Source organism: Penaeus monodon, unplaced genomic scaffold (assembly GCF_015228065.2).
Source record: "Penaeus monodon isolate SGIC_2016 unplaced genomic scaffold, NSTDA_Pmon_1 PmonScaffold_6676, whole genome shotgun sequence".
NCBI lineage: Eukaryota > Metazoa > Arthropoda > Malacostraca > Decapoda > Penaeidae > Penaeus > Penaeus monodon.
Window position 1 is genome coordinate 1,823 of NW_023661746.1, and position 8,178 is coordinate 10,000.

The 8,178-nt window shown below is 36.2% G+C and overlaps 1 long non-coding RNA gene across 1 annotated transcript; it reads left to right on the forward strand.

Moving 5' to 3' along the window:
• The first annotated feature begins 6,133 nt into the window (after nt 1-6,133).
• On the forward strand, nt 6,134-7,073 carry LOC119571528. The gene is made up of 2 exons (XR_005228604.1): nt 6,134-6,188; nt 6,925-7,073. It is a non-coding gene; the product is annotated as an uncharacterized LOC119571528 (long non-coding RNA).
• Nucleotides 7,074-8,178: the final 1,105 nt, after the last annotated feature.

Genomic DNA, 8,178 nt, shown 5'->3' on the forward strand with positions numbered 1-8,178 from the left:
TATTATGCCTGCCAGAAAACCCGCGTAAGTTCTACGCCGACAAGGTTTTTCTTTTTCTACCCATTCCAAAACGTCCTTCGCGCCGCTTCCTTCCCTCTTCTTATGAACTCTCCCCAATATCTCTTCCATATACCCTGAACCATCCTACCTCTACCCCCTCTCTCCCCCAGTCAAGCTCCTTTTCCAGTCTAAATCCAGGTTACTCCAATATCTACTACTTCCTCAATGCCTACCCCTCCTTCTTTTCACTTTACCTGTCACAATCTAAACGTTTCACCCCATCTCCTACCACATTCTCTCCTACACCCACTTCTTCCTCTGCTCCTCGGACATCTATCCCTTCTTCTCCTTGCAAGAAATCTTTGTTTTTTTGACCCCCCCCCCAACTCCCTCCAGAAAACATCCAAACATCCTAAATAGTGTTTTATGACCTGATGTCTAGCACATTTATATGTTTTGCTATTAACCATTAACCATTTGCTTCCCGAGCATGACCCAAGGGAAAAGCTCCGCTCCCTCATCCATCCACTAATCCCTCTATTCCTGTACCCCCCACATTCAGAGTATTTGCCGATATCCACCTCCTCTTCCCCAAGTTCTTCCTAACATTCTCTCCCAAAAAACTCCCTCCTCTCTTTTCCCATGTGCACCACCATTGCCCCTTCTTTCCCCATTATCCTTACCACTCCCACCTGGATGTTCACGTGACTCCCTTTGTCGCAACAGTGTCCCTTCCCCGGACCCTTCCCCTCTGACATTCTACCTGATGATTCATCACCTTCCCCTCCTCCTTTTCCCTTATTTAATTTCTCAGATTCTTCTCTTCCTACTTATCTGACACCCTTTTTCTACCTGCATTACCCGTTGACTGTTTTCATAATGGCCCCTTTGCCAGTTTTCCTTTTCCTTCATTAGCGGCGTACACAAAATACAGCAGTATCGTGGGGCCTGAGCCCTCAATTATAGCATTATGATAAAGTATGATGGAAAGAAGATTAAAACTGAGTCACGATTAGGATAAGGGGACAGAAGAAGGGATGAAGAAGAAAAGGGAAAAAGGGGATAGGGGAGAAGAAAGACCAATGCAAAATTTTGTTGGGGCCCAAAGGGGCTGAGGTAAAAGGCAGGGCAGATACCGGGGCAGATATCATTACATGTTGCGGATTTCGCACCACCCATTTAATTCATATAGTTAATCATTTTATGTGTTTCCTCAGATCTGGGGGTGCAAACTGTCACGCCCGTGAGATGGCTTTAATTCTTGAGTTGATGTGCATTTCTTTTCTCTTATTGACTGTATTCAATTTTTTTATCGATGATTTAGGTAACCACCCCAACCTAAATTTGACATCTCAATATACACTTCTATTTCCGTACTTGTTCTAAAGATTTTGATGTTTCCTGCAATGTGACTAATCCACCAAGCCAGAAACTGTTTTTCATTTCATGTGCGATAGCCTTCCCTTTGTCAAATCACCCTTTTCTTTCCCCAATGCTGAAATTTTAGCAGTTTCCAACTTTCTCTAATGCAGGTTCCCCATTTCTGCTGCTGATATTGCAGCTACCAAAATTCTATTACCCTTTTGGGCCCCGTTCCTGAATGTCTCTCTATTATCAGAAATAATTGTTTGCAACTTTCAAATATTTTCTTTCCTCTGTTCAGTTAATGGGAAATTTTCTTTTTCTCTGAGTCAATGTTTTCCCTAAAAATTCAAATGTTTTTTTGGGTACTAGAACGATTTTTTCAGAATCCCCGTTTCGTTTTGAACCTCAGCTGTTGCCTGTATACTCTTATAGCATCCTTCTTATGAATCGTGTGTAATAAGTGTGTCAATGAAACTGAAGATGGTGTATTTCGTCTGTCTTAGTGTACAAAAATGGGTTTCATTAATTTGGTAAAGTATATATCACTTTTGTAACCCCATTATGAGACAGGTAAATTGACAGATTTTTCCTTGCCATTTAAAGCATGCCCAAGATCATTAAAGCCATGTAATCCCCTTGTTAAGTCGAATTGCCAGTTAATTTTTTTCCACTTTGGGAAATTTTTAAATTTTAATGTACTTGTTTCGGATTTTCCAGGTTAAGGATCATCATAAAAAAATCCCTTTTCCTCCTCGCTAACACGTATGCAATTTTTTTCAGGAGAAAATAACTGATATCAAAATATGCCAAGATGGCATGTGCAACAGTATCCAAAATATTAAGGTCATTGTTATTTTAAGCTACTCATTCATAAATTTTTTAAGACTACTCTGGCCTCTGGGGTTTTCTTCTTCTTCCCTTCAACCCCTGCCCTGAAAAGGGTAGCCGTATCACTCCAGTAGCCTTATGTTTGTTGTCCAAAGGGTGGATACTGGAGCAACTCCTCTGATCCCGAGAAATCCTTTGATATTTCCTGTGTTGAATTTCTAAGGTTTCTTGTGTGTGGTCTTGCTTTCAATATCTCCGACTCCTCAATGTGCTTAGCAGTTTGAGGAACGTCTTCCCCGAACAGGAGTATGGTCATTGGCACCTTATCAGCCATAAAGTCAATTTTTCTGATAAACCAAGTTAAATTTTTATGGTTAGCATTTCCCAGTGCACCATCGGTTAACTTACTTCATGGGCCACATTTGGTTGTCCTTCTTGGGCGACCTTTTCCAACACCATCAGTGACTGTGATTATTGTGGCAACTTTTATATGTCCTAACGGACTCATTTCTCACGAAATCAGCCTTTTTGGGATCGATCATCAGCACATCTAACCCCGTTTTAAAATGAAAATGAAAGGGGAAGACCATGCAGGGCTGAGGTCCAAGGGTTTAGGAGTGATCCCCTCACGGGGCATCGGTATCCACCCTATCTTGATTCTTGATGTACGTCTGGTTAGCGTTAGCGTGGAAAGCGAAGAAGTGATTTGTTGGAGTAAAATTATATATGAAGATAGGTCATTCTGTTGTTTTAGCTCTTCCCCCGTATTGAGAGAACTGGGTAAGGACAACTAGCTAAGAACACACACCCATTCTCTTTCATTCTCTCTCTCTCTCTCTCTCTCTCTTCTCTCTCTCTCTCTCTCTCTCTCTCTCTCCTCTCTCCCCTCCTCTCCTCTCTCTCTCTCTCCCCTCTCTCTCTTCTCTCTCTCTCTCTTCTCTCTCTCTCTCTCTCTTTCTCTCTCTCTCACACACACTCACTAACACACATATCACACCTATAATCAAAGATAAACAAATATAAAAGATATTGAAGTAAACATGCAGAATGTTTTAAAATTTGAGTGTAGGTTTTGGGTCAATTCCAAATGTACCCATACAAGTCTTGAGTATGCCACTAAGGCATAGTCCATCAAAAATTGACATCTAGCGTTAAATGTAGACCAGTGCAGGAGAGTCAATTTAAAAGGGGGCCTAACTGAGTAGTTGACCATAAAATGAATATGGGGGGTAAGTCTCAAGTGCCTCTGAATTCTGTTTGTCTGATGTTTGACAGGTTGGCTTTTGTACATACCTAAGACATAGGGGAGAGAACATATAGACTAGACAGAAAGAAAGAAATCATATAGACTAGACAGATAGAAAAAATAGTGTTTGGGTTTCAGCTATAGTGGAAGCAGGATTTGCATTATTATGTTGATTATGGAGTGTGTAGAAGTAAGTGAATAACAGTGTTATGTGGGAAAAATATACGGATATTATTAACCGAATCTATAATACAAGGATTGTATAATATACATAAATAGAGCAGGTGATACAAGCCCTATATTGTAATCATATATCTTGTAAGTATGTGGGATAGTGGTTATTCATACTAAATGCCCAATGTGGTGAATCTGGTGTTTTTATTTTTTCTGTTCTGCAGATCTAAAAGCATGCAAATGTGTACATATCAGCCTTTCTCTACCTTTTTCTACATAGTACTGAGAGTAAACCTCTTTTCACAGATACATTCCCAAGGCCACATTGTCAGCTGTGATCATATGTGCTGTGATATTTATGGTGGAATATGAGATGGTCCTCCCAATCTGGAGAGCAAGGAAGCTTGACCCCGCTTCCTCTCTGGGGTTCCTTCCTCACATGCTTTTTCTGGAAGCTTGAATATGGCATTTTGGGTTTGGGGGTTGGCATAAACCTAGCATTCTCTTGTATGGTACTGCCCGACCCAAGGTTGGGGTGCAAGCCGTGATGAGACAGGTAATTGTATACAAAATTACTTTATTATTTACTTATATTTATAACAAGAATTTCTTCTTCCATTTCTTTCATTGTTTTTATTTTACTCACTAGAGTTCTCAAACTTTCTTTCTGTAAAGAACATTTTAAAAAGAAACTTGCTAATTATGCTGGCTGTTATACTTTTAAGTTTTATTTCTATTCCATAAGTTTCCCTAGCTGTAATATATGATAAAGAAACTACTAGCCACAAAAAGTATCTTTGAATATAAACTGTTTATAATGTAGATATCAGATAATAGGTGCTGTGTCTGTATTTGGTAATTCCATTGGATATCAGATTAACCTTTTTAATTTTTATGGCAATATTATAAGCTTCTTTAATTACATTGTATATTAAAAAAAAATCTAATCTAGAATTCATTATTTTTTTTATCCTATTTAAAGTTTAACAATTGTTATAAAATTTAACAGTCCACATCTCATCTGTTATGCTTACAACCAACCTGGAAAAGGAAGCTTGTCAAAACTCACATTTTGTCTGCATTAACTTCATTTGAACTTACATAGCTATTCTCATTGTTTTGAACATTAGCATTGATTTTAAAAATTATATGTAATACAATATAGGTATATATTCAATTTTAGTACAAGATATTCAGCTACAAAGATTCACTATGCAGTGAAGGTTGAACCCAGACCAAAGCAAGATTAAGGGATAGGGTTTTAAAGATCGATTAATTCAGGAAAGAAAAAAAGGTGGTGTTGTGGAAGATTTGAAAATGCTAAAGATTTCAGAGAGGCCTTTGTTGCAAAAGAAAAATTTAGCAATGTGTGATGAATGATGAGGTAGACCTTTTATGGCTGAAGTTTTTGTGTAAAAGTTAGTTGATTCTTTTTCTATGTGCTTTTCAGCTGGCTTTTAATCTGAAAATATATAAGTTCTGTCATAAGTTTTGCTTCATCTGTTTTTGATTATCTCTTCCTTTTCTGATCTTGCCAAAAATTCCTTCAATTCATAAAAACTCATTGCTCTCCTAATAGTGAGTTATTATTTTTACTCATATTTGTGATGCACAATAGTGTAGTACACACTAGCACTGAAATGAAGCAGTCGAATATACATTGCAGTTTAATGTATTCAGAAGTAGTTTTCCCTTTTTCATTTCAATGGGTGGTGATATTGTATAGTGTTATTATTTTTGTACTTTTTTTAGAAATTAAAATTCTGGAAATCATTAGATAGCACTGCAATGGTAATTTCCATTAGGTTTAATGTTTAATACAAAAATAAAAAAATATGGGCACAAAAAATATATTTAAAACTGGAAATTAGATTTTTTTACTACTTTCATTTTAACCCTTGAAACAAAGCTTGCGTATAATTCACCATTTATGTTGGTTTCACATTAGAATAACATTAACAACTTGTTGTGCAATTTGCATGGCATGCAACCCAGTGGAAATGTTTTAGCAGCAATGTTTCTTTGCTCTTTTTATCCCAGTGCTATACAGTGCAGTTTAGTAGTAGTGGAAGAAGCAGCCCTCACCACAGCTAATATTTTTGTTTATTTTGAAAAATAAGTGCAGTTTAGTAGTAGTGGAAAAAGCAGTCTCACACATCATATAAAATTTTTTTTATTTAAAAAAAAAAGATAACTTTTACAATTTTTATTTTATTTTTTCTTTGGTGTTATATCTATAACAGTCTTCTTCAAGAATATCATACTTTTTTTTGATAGTATAACCAGGAGAAGCGATGCATCTGCAAAACTTTACATGTGATGATGTTTGTGTTTATTTTGCCTTTTTCATCAGTTGTTATATTGTAAGTATTATAATTTTACATTGAGTGCTTCCCCCCTTTAGGATGGAGATAAACCTGCAAAATGTTTTGGTGGAACGCGTAGTGGTCTTTTCTTCCCCTAAATTGATCACGAAAGTCAGTTGAAAGCAAAGCAGGCCGAGGAATGGCCAGTGGAAACCTGCGTTGTCGTGGACTGCAAACATTTTGTTGGGGTTGACTTTACTGCTGCCAAGGTAAATAACAGTAAAAAATAATTATTGGTTTAATTGTAATTTAGAAAATGTGGGCACATCAGTCTGTAAGGAAGAAAGAATGGTTGCTTCTCTAAGTAAAGGTTTAGTAGATCTTTTTTTTTACAATACAAAGGGGTATTTGTGGCAACTAGATTTCCCAGCATAATTTTAGGTATGAACTAAGCAAGAAATATTATTCTTGCAAAGGGTATATAATCACCTTAGATTTCCTTATCCCATTCCAAATTAGGGTGTCTTGACCAAGCAGGATTTTATATTATATGGCATTACATTTATAGATAATTATTATTAATTTGTTATTATTTTTATTATTTTTTTATTATTTTGTGTGTGTGTGGTGTGTGTGTGTGTGTGTGTCTGTGTGTCTGGTGTCTGTGTGTGTCTGTGTCCCGTGTGGGTGTTTGCACATGTCTGCATGGGTGTGTGTCTCTGTCCCGGGAAAGAGTGTGATAGAGAGAAAAGGCTTCTTGTGCTTGTGAGCATCTTTGTTCAAGTATGTGTACATACATACATCTATTTACCTGTTTGTTTATGTGGGGATATGTCCCTACATTTCTATGTGGGGACTTTCAGTTAATATATGTTATCACATGTAGGATGCTGTATAAAACCCTTTTGATGCATTCTGGGGGTTGTTCATCTGTAATCTGTATAAATCTGTATATAATCTGTATAAATTTCTGACCATTTGATTTAAACTTTCCATACATTCTAGGGAATCAAAGGTCTTTGCATGGACTATGAAAAGCGTCACCAGGACCCGATATTCATCAACGTCACACCAGGGGTTGAGCGGGGCTCAGATCAGTCTGCGATAATCTCACCATCGTCACATCACAGTTCGAGCTACACAACTCTTTAAAAGTGCGTTCAAAAAGAGCTTGGCAAGTAGGTCATAGTACATAAGGTCATACATAAAGAGATCTTGATTTATAGTTTATATATTTTTTTATGGTATATTTTGCCCATGTTTTCTGTGTTGTGATGATTTTTTCTTTCATCTGATTCTGTGTAGTATTCATAAATTTTTTACTGTACACATGCAGCCTCTGTGTATTAGATTTGTATTTTATTATATGTGGGAGTAAATTATTATTGTTCTGAGAAAAAAACAACATCGCAGATATACTTGTATATGTATAGAAATACACAGAGACACACCTATTGCTACATATTTCTATATTTATATGCTTATTTGTAAAATTTTAACTAGCCTTGCTTAAACAGATTAGATTGATTGATAACAGCTAGCATTATAATTTTGTAACTTGCATAACAATATTTAACCCATGAAATGCAGATGGACACTATTGTGCCATGGCTTCACTGACTGGGTCACCAATGGGATTATATCATGATATACACAATGCTGTGGCTTGTCAGGAAGGAGTTAGTCTTTCACTGACAGTAGCTGTATCAATTGTTTGGTGTCACAATTAGATATTTATATCAGATTTTGCTTTAGATGAAAAGAAGGAACCCAATTTTTCAAAAATTTGCTTTAATTTTAATACCATGGTCATTGGATTATGTTGTTTTTTATAAAAATAAAATGATTGAGAGAATCTGCATAGAACCAGTGATGTGTCTTGTGTGTTTCACCTCTTTTATATAAAATGCACGAATTCTAGCATGTTTGTGTGGTGTCCATTACACTGAAAGAGCAGGAAATACAGTTCTCAATCACATTTGTAGAGAATTAACAGAAAACCAAAATAAATAAGAGGACATGGCCTAGTTATGAATTTGTGCACTTGTGTCAAATTCCTGTTGGTGTTCTGTGGGATTTCTTCATTTGTCTATATTATTTTGTTTTGTGTTTTTCTGTGTAAGGTATAATTAATTTACTAATATTTCTTAATGTATAGTACAAGTAGTTTTCCCTATACAGTTTTTAATATTTTATTAAGTAAACATTGGCTTAGTTTGATAGAGGTATTTTAAATATTAGATTTTATCAGTTTAACAA